The sequence below is a fragment of the Gorilla gorilla genome, chromosome 1 (assembly GCF_029281585.2).
Source record: "Gorilla gorilla gorilla isolate KB3781 chromosome 1, NHGRI_mGorGor1-v2.1_pri, whole genome shotgun sequence".
In the NCBI taxonomy this organism is placed as follows: Eukaryota; Metazoa; Chordata; class Mammalia; order Primates; family Hominidae; genus Gorilla; species Gorilla gorilla.
The window spans coordinates 11,923,296-11,940,087 of NC_073224.2; the positions used below are offsets into that span (position 1 = coordinate 11,923,296).

Here is a 16,792-nt window from a genome sequence, read left to right on the forward strand (position 1 = left end):
TCTCTACAAGAAAAAAAAAAAAAATCAGCTGGGCGTGGTGGCGCACTCCTAAGAAGGCTGCTAAGGCAGGCAGGAGAATCGCTTGAGCACAGGAGGTTGAGGCTGCAGTGAGCTGTGATTACACCACTGTACTCCAGCCTGGATGACAGAGTGAGACCCAATCTCTTAAAAAAAAAAAAAAGCCACTACTGATTATATATGTTTAGTTTTATTGTGATCTGCTTATTACTTTTTATTTATTTATTTTTGAGGCAAGGTCTCTGTTGGCCAGGCTGGAGTGCAGTGGCACAGCACGATCACAGCTCAGCAGCCTCTACCTCCCCAGTCTCAAGTATCCTCTCACCTCAGCCTACCAAGTAGCTCGGACTGCAGGCATGAGCCACCATACCTGCCTATGTTTTTGGTACTTTTTGTAGGTTTTGCCATGTTTCCCAGTATGGTACTGAATTCCTGGGCTCAAACAATCCTCTCTCCTTGGCCTCCCAAAGTGCTGGGATTACAGACGTGAACCACTGCACCCACCCTTCTTGTTCTTAGTACTGCAATTTTTGCTTAAGTTCAGGAGCAGGAAATTATTATGTCTGTCCCCCCCTCCCCCTGCTTTTTTTTTTTTTTTTTTTTTACTACCTCAGATATTGTTAGTACAGACAGGGATTTTGATACTTTGATTTTCAGATGCTTGTATAAAATGTTTACTATGAAATGTTTTTCATTCAATAATTTACTCCAAATTTTTCTGTAATTATTTTTAGTTCATCCATTTCAGTTTATTCCAACATTTCATATTTTTCTCTGAAATATTTATTAGTCAACAACATTTATTTGGGGTCTGTTATGTGCCAAGTGTTCTTCTCTGTAAAGCCTTAAGGTAAAGATAGAATTATGTCATATGAATTAGATGAGTTAGGAGGAAGTAACACAAGCACTTCATTTCTGTATTATGTTATTGGTTACTGGGAGTATGGTGATTTTCTGTTTCTTGTAACTAGGAATTTAAAATAGGTGCATCATATTAGACACCTCTACTCGATTCAACTCACATATCTTGAGTTTCTACTATGTATAAAGTACCATGTTAAGTACTGAATCCTTCACAACCTTTATGAGAAGCACTTGAGCATTCCTAAATGTTTATTCACTTCTTACAGACAATTTTATATCCACTTAGTATCACTGAGGATGTTCCTTATGAGTTGCATGCATATATAGGAATGCCTCTAATGAGCTGTGTACTGTTTTCATCGTGTCAGTACACTACAAAAGAACCTGGAAGGGAGAAGGGCTTGCTGTCTCTCCCAGAAATCATGCATGGTTTTATTTTTAATAAATAGCTAATAATAAGCTACAACTAAATATCATCCCTTCTAGACACCCTCTTCTAGGAGGACTTACTCCAAAAAAAAGAAGAGGAAAAGAACCATTTCTTTAAGAGACAATGGTTGAGGTACCAATGTGGCCCTGTAAATTCAAGGAAGGGCCAAAATATGGACCTTCTTAGTCCTGTGAGGAAATAAGATTTGCTACAAAGTTTCGTTATCTCAGTGTTCAGCTATTCATGTTGAATAAGAGTTTGGCCCCACCTGGAGAAAGCTCTGAGAGCCCAACCAGTATACCAGTAAGGAAGCAAGGCCTATCCTATCTCAGCTCCACTGGGTTAGACATGCCCAGTGTAAAGGTGATAGTAAGACAGCCAGGAGCTACCATGTGGGAATGGAATTAGGGGAGCCAGCAGCTCTGGCAGGGAGGAGGAGCTGCCTAAACACCTGATGACGTATGTAGGTAAATTTGTTCAAGTTGTTATAATTATTTTTTTTAAATGGGTGCCACTTAATTTGAGCAAAGGTGTTAAATATCTTGCATAAAGAAGCACAACCCAAAATGACTGTTTCTGTAAACAATAGATTGGTCGTGGATTGGTGCCATCTACAGGCTTACTCACGGTGTCCTGTGTGACCCGCGAGGCTCTGGTGTTCTCTGCCGCCCCATACATACTTGAAGGAGCAACTTTATTATAGCAGCACTTTTAAATTTGAGTTTCTTTCTAAAAGGAAAATGTGATTGAGTCTATTTGGGTTTGTATCATATCACAGATGAACATGAAATTAATTTTGAGAACCAGCCTGGGGGTTAGTAGCTGTTTTAATGAATTCAGTTAAAATTCAGTGTTTCAGTGTAAATTACTAAATAATTTATAAAATAAAACATTTTAATGGAGTCCTTATATCTTTAAAATGTGTAATTTATTGTAAAAGTCAATTCATTCCTAAGATCAGGGATTATTGTTACATTTTTATTAAGTTTTGATAAATTTATTAATTTATTATCACATAATTATTGGTTATTTTTCTACTTATTGCTGCACATCGAGAGGTGATGGCACATCTAGAGATTCTGGCATCTGTTGAGGAGATCTGAATCTCTTTCTAGGCAAAGTAAAAAGTGAAAGTAATCTTAATTACAAGTAGCATGATGTACCACTCTAAAGAGCACAGTATCAAAACATGAAAGAACAAAGTTGGATCCTGGTCATGGATTTGCTTCTTGCTTTCTTTGTGGAAATGGACAGGTCATTTACTCATGCAAAAGATATGATCCTTTAAGTACCTTCAAGCTTTTAAGATGCTCTAGCAGGGTGTTTTATAGCATGAATTTATCTAGATTAATGTCTATATAGATTTCTACGTAAATTTTACACTCTGTCAGTCTGCTAAGATTTTGTGTGAGATTGTGTTGAATCTGTAGATAAATTTAGGAAGAGCTGACATCTTAACAATGAGTCTTCAGATCCATGAATGCAATTTATTTCTCCATTTATTTAGGTGGTCTTTAATTTCTCACAGTAATGTTTTGTAATTTTCAATGTTTAAGTCTTACACAAATTTTGTTAGGTTTATCCTTAACGTGTTTCATGTCTTCCAAGAGAAATGATATTTAAAATTTCATTTTCACTTTTACTGCCAGTATATAGAAATACAGTTGGTTTTTTCATATTGACCTTTTCTCCTGCAGGCTTGCAAGAATTAGTTGTAGTAACCTTTTTTGTAGATTACTTACAGTTCTCTGCACAGACAATCATATCTTCTGTAAATAAAGTTTTACTTCATTTCTAATCTGTATGCATTTTCTTTCTTCTTTTGCCTTGCTGTGTTGGCTAAGACCTTCATTATAATGTTGAATAGTGGTAAGAGTGAGCATCCTGACTTTGTTTCTAGTCTTAGGGAGAAAAGCACCTTTTACCATTAAATATGATGTTAATGAGCACATCTAGCAGCCAGATCTGGGTTTCTAACTATTATTCTCCAATAAAAGGAACCAAGGCTCCTTGAGGACGCGACTGATTTCAGCACTAGTATAGGGGGAGAAAAAAAGATGAGCGTGGAGAATTTTGTGGTGTCAGAAAGTAAGGAGGGAGCCTTAAAAAAAAAAGGCAAGACCTAGAAAACAGCCCAAGCTGAAGGGTCCTGTGGCAGAAGCTGAAACAATTTCAGTAATAAAGTAAATATAGTGTTAGTTTATGATCCAAAGGATGAAATATGTAATCATGAGTCTATATTGCATAAATAAGTGATTGATTGTCTAAATAAAGTGTTGAGAGGGACATGTCTTCCTTACAGATGAATTCCAATTAATGTTAAAGAGGTGAGTAAAGTAGAAAATCACCATTAGAACTCCAGAGTGAAAATTGCTCATTCAGAATTCACCTATGAATGCTAAAATTAGTAAGCAAAAGTTTAGGAAAGAGGATATTTCCATACTCTCAAGATATCTCCCTGTGAACATTTATCATTTACAAAGGTAAAATGACTAACTTTACAGTGGAGAGATCTGGAAAACACAGTTTTAACCAAGTGATCACGGTTAACATCACCAGTAAGTAAGATGTTGACTTCATGGAACCCATGATAAGATGCACTGAGAAGGGCACAGTACTTTTGAAGTGCTCTCCTCCAAGATGCATAACCTCAGTATAATCATGAGGAAACCTGAAGAACTCACACGGAGGGACATTCCTCAAAATACCTGGCCTGATAACTTTAAAAGTGTCAGCCTCATGATAGGCAAAGAATGATGATGGAACACTCATAGATTGGAGAGACTAAAGTGTCATGATGACTTAACTGCAATGTGGGATCCTGGGTTGGGTCCTGGACTAGGCAGGGGCATTGGTAGAAAAACTGGTGAAATTGAAATAAAGTTGGTAGTTTAGTTAATAGTATTGCACTGATGTTAATTTCCTTGTTTTGATATTCATACTATGGCTATACAAGATACTAACAGAGGAAGGTGGGTAAAGGGCATATGGTAACTATGTGTACTATATTTTTGTAAGTCTTCTCTAAGTCCAGAATTATTTGAATATGTTATAAAAACATGATGTTATAATATAGGTGTTTTATGCCTCCTTTATCAGATTGAGGAAGTTCTAGTCCTAGGTTACTGAGAGTTTTTAAAATCATGAATGGGTATTGAATTTTATTAAAGCTTTTTCTGCACTTACTGCAATGATCATATGGCTTTTCTCTTTTATGTTCTGTTAAAATGGTGAATTACCATTGATTTTCCAAAGTTGAGTGAACCTTGCATTCCTGTTGAAAAAACCACTTGTTCATGATGTGTTATTATATATTGCTAGCGTTGGTACATTGTATTTCTAAGGATATTTGCATCCTGAAATCCTGAGTGATATTACTGTGGCATCTTCTTTTCCTAAAATGTCTTTGTATAATTTTCACTTCAGGTTCATGTTTGCTTTTTAAAAACAAAAGGGGAAGTACTCCTCCCTTCTCTTTAATTTTATTGAATTGTTTGTATGGGATTTGTATTATTTATTAATGAAATATTTGGTGGGATTTACTAGTGAAGCTCTCCCTAGACCTGGAGTTTTGTCTTTGTTGGTAAGTTTTTCACTGTGAATTCAATTTATTTAATAGTTACAGGGCTGTTGTGGTTATCTGTTGTTACTCAGATGAATTTTGCTCTTTGTGTCTTTCAAGGAATTTATCATCTAAGTTTCTCTCTAAGGACTGTTAGTCATGCTTTGCACATTTTGATGTGCTGTGTTTTCATTTCAAAAGAGTTTTAATTCCCCTTGTGATTCCTTCTTAAGGGTTATTTGTAAGTGTGTTGATTAATTTCCAAATATATGGATTTTTCAGATATCTTTCTGTTACTGATTCCTAGCTTAATTCTCTTGTGGTTGGAGAACATATTTTATATGATTTTAATTGTTTTACACTTTAAAAGATTTGTTTTATGGCCCAGAAAATGGCTTATGTTGCTGTATGTTCTATATACACTTGAAAGAATCTGTACATTGACCCTTGAACAATGTGGGAGTTACGGGCACCATGCTCAAAAACCCAGTAATTTTTGACTCCCTAGAAACTTAACTACTAGTAGCCCACTGTTGATGAAGCCTTAATGAACAGTTGATTAACACATATTTTGTATGTTATTTGTATTATATACTGTATTTTTATAATATAGTAAGCTACAGGAAGGGAAATATTATTAATAAAATCATAAGGAAGAGAAAATATATTTACTATTCTTGAAGTGGAAGTGGATTATTGTAAAGGTCTTCCTCCTTGTTGTCTTCATGTTAAGTAGGCTGAGGAGGAGGAGGAAGAGGAGGGATTGGACTTGGCTGTCTCAAGAGGTGGCAGATGCAGAAGAAAATCCGGGTGTACGTGGGCCCATGCAATTCAATCTCATGTTGTTCAAGGGTCAACTGTATTCTGCTTTTATTGCATAAATTGTTCTACCAGTGTTCATTAGGTCAAGACAGCTGGTAGTATTGTTTATGTCTTCTATATTCTTACTGATTTTCTGCCTACTTGTTCTATTGGTTTCTGAAAAAGATAGTTGATGTCGTCAGCTATAATCGTGGACTTTATCTTTTAGGTTTTGCCTCATGTGTTTTGAAGCCTCATTGTTAGTTGCATACATATTTAGATTAAGGATTGTTTTCTTGGTGAATTTACCTCATCTTTTTTTCTTTTTCTTTTTTTTTTTAAGAGATGGGGTCTTGCTATTTTGTCCAGGCTGGATTTGAACTCCTGGGCTCAAGCAATCCTCTTGCCTCAGGCTTTTGAGTAGCTGGGATTGCAAGCATACATCACTGCGCTCATCTTTACCTCCTTATCATTAGGAAATGTTCTTCTGTATAGATGGCAGCAATATTTGTTTTGAAATCTACTTCATCTGATATTAATATAAGTACTCCACCTTTCTTCTGCTTTTGTGTAATATATCTTTTCCCATCATTATACCTTTAACCTATGCCAATTATATTTAAGTGGATATTCTTTTAGACAGCATATAGTCAATTCTTGTTTTTTTGTTATTCAGTAGAAAATACGACTTAATGTAATAGGTAGCCCGTTTTCATTTAATGCACTTAATGACATAGTTGGGTTTAAATATACAATCTTGCTGTTTGTTTGTTTTTTTTCTTTGTTCCTTTTTTTCTCTTTGTCTGCCTTCTTTTGGATTTGTTGAATATTTTATGGTTCCATTTTATCACTGCTATTGTCTTCTTGTATGTCTGTTTTATTGTTTGGAGGTTGTTTCTAGAGTTTGCAGTACACATGTTTAACTTAGTCTACCTTGAGTCATAACCAGTTCTCATACAACAGCATATTTCTGTTTCCTCCATCTATTCTTTAGGCTATTATTTTCTTACAGTTTACTTTCACATATGTTAATAAACACCACAATACATGGTAATGGTAATTAGATTTTGCTTTAGATAATTATATTTTAAAGTGGTTGAAAATGCTACACATTAACCATTATTAGCACTCTCCATTCCTTTATATAGACTATGCCTCTACCTGCCATCATTGTTTTCTTGATTATAAGGCTCCTTTAACTCCACTTCCACCTCCCTGGGTTTGGAAAAATTCATGGAAAAATGTGTTTGAAGGAATACAGGATTGGGAAATGAAGGAAATGGGACATTTCAGAATGGGAAAACAATGTGAGAAAAAAAAGTAGTAACAAGAGAAGTGAATGAAGATATGTTGACTGGAGGAACTGGGAATCTGTGGTGGATAGAATCTGGATGTAAACAGCGGACAGGTGGCCTGTGAATACACTGCGGCTTCTTGAAAGTCGACCTCGTATGTTTGCTTGATAGACTTAACAGAACTGTAGATGCTGAAGTAAGGAAATGACACGCAGCAATTGGATTTTTTCAAGTTTTGTTGGAATAGACTCTTACGGAGAAGAGCCTGGAAAAGGGAATCTCATTAAGAGACTACTGCAGTAATACAGTGTTAAGTGACAGAGCTCTTACTAAAGCAGAACATAGGCAACGAAGGGAAAGGAAGTGTGAATGCCATAGAAATTATGAAGAAATTGAGGACTCCTATTTTAGTCTGATAATACTGGGGAAAATACTGGGAGAAAGTTTAAGGAAGAGGATTATAGCTGGTTTTTGGTAATTAATTTCAGATAGAATTGTCTAATGGCTAGAAATATAGCACTAACTTCTGGGAGTGAAAATGGAAATAAATATGTCTGGAAATTCAGAGTTTAATTAGAGCTATGGAAATGATTAAGGAGGAGAGGGCTAAGGAAATGGATAGGAGAGAGGGAAGAGAAAATTTGAAAGGGAAGTCAGGAGGGAGGGAAGCAGTGAGAATGTGGAAGGTTGGGATTGAGTGCTGGAAAATATTCATGGTCAATAATGGAAGTTGGTTTGAGGGCACATTTTTGCAAGATGTATCAAGATCATTTGTGAAGCATCATGCCAGAGTTGAAGTGGAACTTTCCTGAGTTGTGACTTTCTACTTTCTGGTTGAGATATTCAGCCTGAAGAGTTCGGTGATTGATGGCAGTTACGCAGAGGTTAATGATTGTAAGCTACTGCTTTTACAAGTGAAGCAAGGCCAGAGGAGTAGAACAGATGCACCAGCGGAAGAGAAATGAAAGGCTGAAAATAGGTTTCTATTTGATACTTCCCTTATCACACTCAAATAATGGCCCACTTTTAAACTTGGGGTCAAAGAAAGATGTGTTCCAAATACCTGCTAGACATTCTGATGGCTAAGCCTTACAATTAGTGTCTTCTTTTGGTCATGAGGCATTGTACTTAGGATATAAAAACACAAACAGCTGTCAAAACCAGTGTTATTTCTGGCATAAAATGTATACAGTTAAAGCTTTAAAAGCCTTCAAATTGGGTTAGGAAATATAACTAGATGTTCCTTACAAAAAATCTCACCTAGAATAAAATTACACAGCAAACTGGAAAAAATAAGAATGAGGAGAAGCTTAATCATCAAATGACACAAAAAGTAAACAGAGGCAACAATAATAATTTGAGGCTAAGTAGATTTCAGATACTAAATGTGATAAGTAGATCATTTGTAGCATAAATGAGAAACATATTTATTTGCACCAAATAACAGCATCTACATGCACAAAACAAACACTATTAAAAATGCAAGAATTAACTCAAGATGGATTGGAGACATAAATGTAAGACCTGAAACCATAAAAAATTCTAGAAGAAAACCTATGAAAAATTCTTCCGGAGATTAACCTAGGCAAAGAATGTGTGACTTAAGTCCCCAAAAGCAAATACAGTAAAAACAAAAATAAATAAATGGGGCTTAATTAAACTCACAAGCTTCTGCACAGCAAAAGAAATCATCAACAAAGTAAATAGACAACTTACAGTTTGGGAGGAAATATTTGCAAACTTTACTTCTGAAAAAGGGCTAATACCCAGAATCTATAAAGAACTCAAATCAGCAAGAAAAAATTCAAATAATTCCATTAAAAAGTGGGCAAACAACATGAATACACATTTCTCGAAAGAAAATATGTGCAAATGGCCAACAAACATGGGAAAAAACGTTCATCATCACAAATCATCAGGAAACTACCAAATAAAACCACAGTGAGATACCATTTTACCCCAATCAGAATGGTCATTTTTAAAAAGTCAAAAAACAATAGATGTTAATGTAGATGCGGTAAAAAGGGAATGCTTACATGCTGTTGGTGGGAATGTAAATTAGTACAACCTCTATGGAAAACAGTATGGAGATTTCTCAAAGAACTACTAGTAGATGTACCATTCGATCCAGGAATTCCACTAGTAGGTATCTACACAAAGGAAAGGAAGTCATTCTATACAAAAGGATGCATATACTCATATGTTTATTGCAGCACAATTCACAATTGCAAAGATAGGGAATCAACCTAAGTCCTCATCAGCCAATGAGTGGATAAAGTAAATGGGATGCGCACACACACAGACACACCTTGGAATATCACTAGCCATAAAAAAGAACAAAATAATGTATTTTGCAGCATTTAGATGGAACTGAAGGCCATTATCCTAAGTGGGGTACCTCAGGAACAGAAAATCAAATACTGCATGTTCTCACTTAGAAGTTGGAGCTAAGCTATGGGTATGCAGAGGTCTACAGAGTAGTAGAGTGGACACTGGAGACTCAGAGTGAGGGGAGGATGGAAGAGGGAGGTGAGGGATGAAAAGTCACCTGTTGGGTACAACGTACACTATTTGGGTGATGGGTACACTAAAGCCCAGAGTTGACCATTATACAATCCATCCATGTAACCAAAAACCACTGTACCCCTAAAGCTATTGAAATTTTTAAAATATATTTTAAAATTTTTAATTTTGTATTTTAAAATTTATGCAAGGGAGCTGATAGAAATACACTTACTTAACATGTCTAGAGGTTTATCAGTTCATTGATATTTACAAAGATCTGGCTTTTGCTTTTGTTAGTTTTTCTCCATTGATTTTCTGTTCTCCGTTTCATTGATTTCTGCTCTAATTTTAATTATATCTTTTCTTCTCCTTACTTTGGATTTAATTTGCTCTTTTTCTAGTTTTGTAACCTGAAAGCTTAGATTATTTGTTTTCGATCTTTTCTAATTTGTGCATTCAATGCTATAAATTTTCCTCTAAGCATTATTTTAACTGTATCTCACAAATTTTGATGTTTTATTTTCATTTAGTTACAAATAGTTTTAAGTTTTATTGAATTTTTTAATATGTGTGTTGTTTAGAAATGTGTTGTTTAGTCTACAGGTATTTTGGAGCTTTCCAGCTATCTTTCTGTTACTGATTTCCAGTTTAATTTCATTGTGGTCTGAGAGCATACTTTTATATGATTTTTAAAAATGTGTTAAAGGTGCGTTTTATGGCCCAGAACATGGTCTGTCATGATGAATGTTCTGTGTGAGAAGAGAAGAGTTATGTATTCTGCTTTTCTTGGATAAAATATTCCATAATGTTGATATTAAATCCAGTTGATGGATGGTGCTGTTTAGTTCAGTTATGTCCTTAACTGACTCGGGGGACATGTTGATGTGTCCAACGATAATAGTAGAGTCATCTGTTTCTCCTTCCAGTTCTATCAGTTTTTGCCTCACGTATTTTGATTCTGTTGCTAGACACATACACATTAAGGACTGTTATGTTTTCTTGGAGAATTGGCCCAGGTATCATTATGTAATGCCCCTCTTTATCTCTGATAGTTTTCCTTGCCCTACTTTGTCTTAAATTAATATAGCTCCTCCCACTTTCTTTAAATTACTGTGAGCATGCCTACCTTTTTCCATCCCTTTACTTTTAATCTATCAGTGTCTTTATATTTAAAGTGGGTTTCTTGTAGACCATATAGTTAGATCTTGTTTTTTTTATCTACTCTGACAGTCTCTGTCTTTTAGCTGATGTCTTTAGACCACTGACATTAAAAATGATAATTGATACAGTTGGATTTCTTACAGGTTTTTTTGTTTTTGTTTTTGTTTTTGGAAACGGAGTCTCGCTCTGTTGCCCAGGCTGGAGTGCAATGGCACAATCTGGGCTCACTGCAAGCTCCGCCTCCCGGGTTCACGCCATTCTCCTGCCTCAGCCTCCCGAGTAGCTGGGACTACAGGCGCCCACGACCACGCTCGGCTAATTTTTTGTATTTTTAGTAGAGATGGGGTTTCACCATCTTAGCCAGGATGGTCTCGATCTCCTGACCTCGTGATCTGCCCGCCTCAGCCTCCCAAAGTGCTGGGATTACAGGCGTGAGCCACTGCGCCCGGCCTTCTTACAGTTTTTTATCCATTGCCCTTGCTGTTTCTTTGTGTGTGTCTATCCCATTTTTATTCTGCCTTCTCTGGTTTAATTGAGCATTGTATAAGGCAACATTTTTCCCTCTCATAACATATTAATTGAATAAATTATGCTTTTTTAACTTTTTTTAACTGTCAGCCCTTGAGTTTGAAGTATACACTTATAACTAATTCAAGTCCTCTTTTAAATAGCACCATATCATTTCACAGATAGTACAATTGCCATAGGTACTTTGCTCTTGTGTAGAATATTCTATAAATGTCAGTGATAGAATTGGCTAATAGTGTTAAGTCTTCTGCATCTTTACTGATAGCTTAATGGCTTGCTTTTTTCAGTTACTAAGAGAGAAGTGAAACCTTCAACTATAATTATGGCGTTGACTATTTCTGTTTATAGTTCTATCAGTTTTGACATTTTTTTAGTTCCATGTGTAGATGCACCCAAATTGTAGTATTGTTATATCTTTTTGGTAGTTTTACCTCTTCATTATTTTGGTTAACCAATTTATTGGTGTAAAGATTACAACGGAAATAAATCGATAATTGAAAAGCAATAGAGAATAATGACTGAAACCGAAAGTTGGTTATTTGAAAAATCAACAAAACTGACAAAACGTTAAATGGACTGACTAAGGAGGAAAAATAGAAAAATGAAATACTGAATCAGAAATGAAAAAAGATATTACTCCTGACTTTAGAGAAATAGAAAGGGTTATAAGATGATACTCTGAAGAACTATATGCCACCAAGTTGAGTAACCTAGATGAAATGGACACATTCCTGGAAATACACAAATCACCAAAATGACTTAAGAATAAATTGAAAATCCAAATAGACCCCGTAACTCCTAAAGAAATCAAATCACTAATCACAAGCCTCCCACCAAAGAAAAGCCCAGGGCCAGATGGCTTTACTGGGGAAGTCTACCCAACACTTAAAGAAAAATTAATGCCAGTCCTTCTCAAACTCTTCCAAAAATTTGAAGAGGAGTGAACACTCTCTCACTTGCTCTATGAAGGGAGCATTATCCTGATGTCAAAACTAGAGGCGTTATAAGAAAAGAAAACTACAGACCAATGTCCCTAATGAATACAGATGCAAAATTTCTTAACGATACTAGCAAACCATTCAGCAGTATAATTAAAGGATTGTACACCTTAACCAAGTAGATTTATTCCAGGAATGCAAGGATGTTCAACGTATAGAAATTAATCAGTGTAATGTCCCATATTAATAGAATGAAGGAGAAAACCTGCATGATCATTTCAACTGATGGGCAGCATTTGACAAAATTCACTCCTTTATGATAAAAACACTAAAAAAAAAAAAAAAAACTGGGAATAGAAGGAAACTGCCACAACATTATAAAGGTCATATATGAAAAATTCTTGGAAAGACTGTCCTTTAAGGGATCATTTCTATAGTTTGGAAAACCCTCAGCTCACATTATATTCAATGGTGAAAGACTGAAAGTTTTTCCCCTGAGATAAGGAAGAAAACAAAGATACCCACTTTCAACACTTCTGTTAACGTGACACTGGAAGCTGTAGCCAGAGGAGTTAAATAAGAGAAATAAAAAGCAATCAAATTTGCAAGGAAGAAATAAAACTACCCCTACTAATAGGTGACATGATCTTATATGTAGAAAACCCTAAAACATACACACACACGTGCCACACTTGTGCTTAGAACTAATACATTCAGTAAAGTTGCAGGATGCAAAAGCAAGCTAGAAAATACATTGTATTTCTATATACTAGCTATCAACAATGTAAAAAGGAACCTAAGAAGATCAATTTCATTTAAAATAGCATCAAAAAATGTCTTAGGAATAAATTTAACCAAGGAGGCACAAGACTTATACACTACCGACTACAAAACACTGCTGAAAGAAATAAAAGAAGACATAAATGAATGGAAAGACATCTCATGTTTATATATTGGATATTTAATTTAAGATGAGAGTACTCAAAATGATAATACAGATTCAGTGCAGTTTTTTCTTATTCTTATGGTAGAATACTATTCAAGAATAAAAAACAACTCAAATTTATAAGTATCAATATTGATAAATCTCAAAAAACAAACACAGAAAAACAAATTACTGAGGATATTTACAGAATACCATACTACAAAAACTGCACCATAAAATGCACCATAATGCACCATAAAAAGCATTGTATTTATGACCAAATATATATATGGGAGAAGAGTATAAAAACTTGCATGCAAATGATATGAAGTAACATCAGGACAATATTTGCTTGAATCATAGGTGATTGCCATTCTCACAGGTTAAAATGGTTGAACGTTTCCAGGTGCAGTGACTCATTCCTGTGATCCCAGCATTTTGGGAGGCCAAGGTAGGAGGATTCCTTGAGCCCAGGAGTTCAAGACCAACGGCAAAACCCCACCTTTACCAAACATAACAAAAAATTAGCCGGGCATGGTGGTGCACGAGTGTAGTCTCAACTACTCAGGAGGCTGAGGTGGGAGGATCATTTGAGCCCAGGAGATCAAGGCTGCAATGAGCTGTGATCACACTACTGCTCTCCAAGCTTGGGTGACAGAACGAGGCCTCATCTCAAAAGATAGAGAGAGGGATGGATAGATAGATAGATAGAACGGTTGAACATTAATGAGTAGGAAGAAGTAGGTATTTAGCAGTAACTATTTTACATCTGAAAAAAACAGATGTTTGAAAATACATATAGTACAATGTTAACATCCATTAGACTTGGTTATCTTATTTTCTATTCTTAATGCTTAAACTAGTTCTTTTTTTATTTTCAATTCAAGTGTAAGTTAAAAGAAATAGAACACCAAGCTTAGGCTACTCAAGAAAATTGAAGAGTAGTAATGACCCCTTTGTCATTTCTGATTGTGTTTATTCGGATCATCTCTCTTTTTCAGTTATTCTAGCTAGCAGTCTATTTTGTTAATTCTTTCAAAAAACCAACTCCTGGATTTGTTCATCTTTTGTACTTTTTTTGCATTTCAATTTCCTTCAATTCCGCTCTGATTTTGTTTATTTCTTGCCTTCTGCTAGCTTTGGGGTTGCTTTGCTCTTGTTTCTCTAGCTCTTCTAGTTGTGATGTTACATTGTTAATTTGAGATCTTTCTAACTTTTTATGTGGGCATTTAGTGCTATAAACTTCCTTCTTAACACTGCCTTAGCTGTGTTCCAGAGATTCTGGTATGTTGTATCTTTGTTCTCATTTGTTTCAAAGAATTTCTTGGTTTCTACCTTAATTTCATTATTTACCTAAAAGTAATTCAGGAACACGTTGTTTAATGTCCATGTAATTATATGGTTTTGAGAGAGTTTCTTAGTATTGATTTCTGTTTTTATTGTGCTGTGGTCTGAGAGTGTGGTTGGTATGATTTCAGGTTTTTAAAAATTTGCTGAAGTTAAACCATCCATGTTTGCAGACAGTATGGTTCTATATACCTAAACAACCCAATTTTCTCTGCCCAAAAGCTCTACAATCCAATAAACAACCTAACAAAAATTGACAAATTAACATAAGCAATATCTCAGGTTACAAAATCAATGTACAAAAATCAGGATTCCTATGCAACAACAACATCTAAGCTGAGAGCAAAATCAAGAATGCAATCCTATTCACAATAGCCACAAAAAGAATAAAATACCTAGGAATACAGCTAACCAGGGAAGTGAAAGATCTTTACAATGAGAACTACATAACACTGGTCAGAGAAATCAGAGATGACACAAACAAATGGAAAAACATTCCATGCTCATGGTTAGGAAGAATCAATATTGTTGAAATGGCCATACTGCCCACAGCGGTTTACAGATTCAGTGCTATTCTTATTCAAACTACCAAGGACAGTCTTCACAAAATTAGAAAAAAAAAAACAAACTATTTTTAAATCCATGTGGACCCGAAAAAGAACCCGAATAGCCAAGGCAATACTAAGCAAAAAGAACAAAGCCAGAGACATTACATTACCCAACTTTGAACTATACTGCAGGCTATAGTAACCAAAACAGCATGGTAATGGTACAAAAACAGACACATAGACCAATGGGAAAGAATAAATAGCCCAGAAATGTCACACAGTTACAGACATCTGATCTCTGACAAAGTCAACAGTAAGAAGCAATAGGGAAAGGACTCCCTCTTCAATAAATGTTATTGCGATAACTGGCTAGCCATATGCAGAGAAGGTGGAAACTGGACCCCTTTCTTACACCATATACAAAAATCAACTCGAGATAGATTAAAGACTTAAATGTAAAACCTAAAATTATAAAAAATACCATATAAGATAACCTAGGAAATACCATTCTGGACATAGACCTTGGCAAAGACTTCATGACAAAGACTCCAAAAGCCATTGCAACAAAAACAAAACTTGACCTAATTAAAGAGCTTCTGCACAGCAAAAGAGACTATCAGCAGAGTAAACAGACCTCTGCAGAATGGGAGAAAATATTTGCAAACTATGCATCTGACAAAGGTCTAATATTCAGAATCTATAAGGAATTTAAACAAATTTACAAAAAAAAAAAAAAAGCTCCATTACAAAGTGGGCAAGGGACATGGACAGACACTTCCCAAAAGAAGACATACATGTGGCCACAGGCATATGAAAAAATGCCTAACATCACTAATCATTAGAGAAATGTAAATTAAAACCACTGTGAGATACCATCTCACACCAGTCAGAATGGCCCTCATTACAAAGTCAAAAAATAACAGATGCTGGCAAGATTGTGAGAAATGGGAACACTTATACACTGCTGGTGCAAATGCAAATTAGCTCATCCACTGTGGAAAGCAGTTTGGCAATATCTCAACTCAAAGCAGAATTACCATTTGACTCAGCAGTCCCATTATTGGAATGTAAATTCTTCTGCCATAAAGACACATGCACACATATGTTCATTACAACACTGTTCATAATAGCAAAGACATGGAATCAACCTAAATGCCCATCAATTACAGATTGGATAAAGAATGTAGTACAGATATACCATGGAATACTATGCAGTCATCAAAAAGAACAAGATCATGTCCTTTGCAGCAAAACGGATGGAGCTGGAGGCCATAAGCCTAAGCAAACTAACACAGGAACAGAAAACAAAATCCCGCATATTCTCACTTACAAGTGGGAGCTAAACATTGAGTACGTATCAACACAAAGAGAGGAAGAGCAGACACCAAGGCCTACTTGAGGGTGGAGGGCAGGAGGAAGGTGAATATCAAAAACCGACCTACCAGGTACTGTGCTTATTATCTGGGTGATGGAATGACATGTACACCAAACCCCCCCATGACATGCAGTTTTCCTATATAACAAACCTACATGTGTGCCACTCAACCTAAAATTTAAAAAATAGAGAAAATTGAAGAGTTAAGAAAGGAGCAGTAGCTAAAGGGAGCACGTAGAATGGGTGATATTTATTTCATACACTCGGGAATGATCCAAAAGGGAGTGTGAAATTGGAGCTACATAGAAACAAGTAATATTTAAGATAAAAACATACAGATAGTAAGATGTAAAGTGAGTAAATACAGAAAAAAATGTAAGATCTCTGAAGCATAGCTAACCTATAGAAAGGTGGTGGGATACCCTTGTAGTGACATCAGTTGGAAAGAAGTAAGACGCCCACCAGAGCAGATGTGTTTATAAGCATTTAGGCAGA

The 16,792-nt window shown here is 35.6% G+C and overlaps 1 protein-coding gene across 5 annotated transcripts in view; it reads left to right on the forward strand.

The window, feature by feature from the left end:
* Positions 1-16,792, forward strand: part of AKT3 (AKT serine/threonine kinase 3) — a 344,485-nt gene that overhangs the window by 299,356 nt on the left and 28,337 nt on the right. The window lies entirely within an intron of this gene.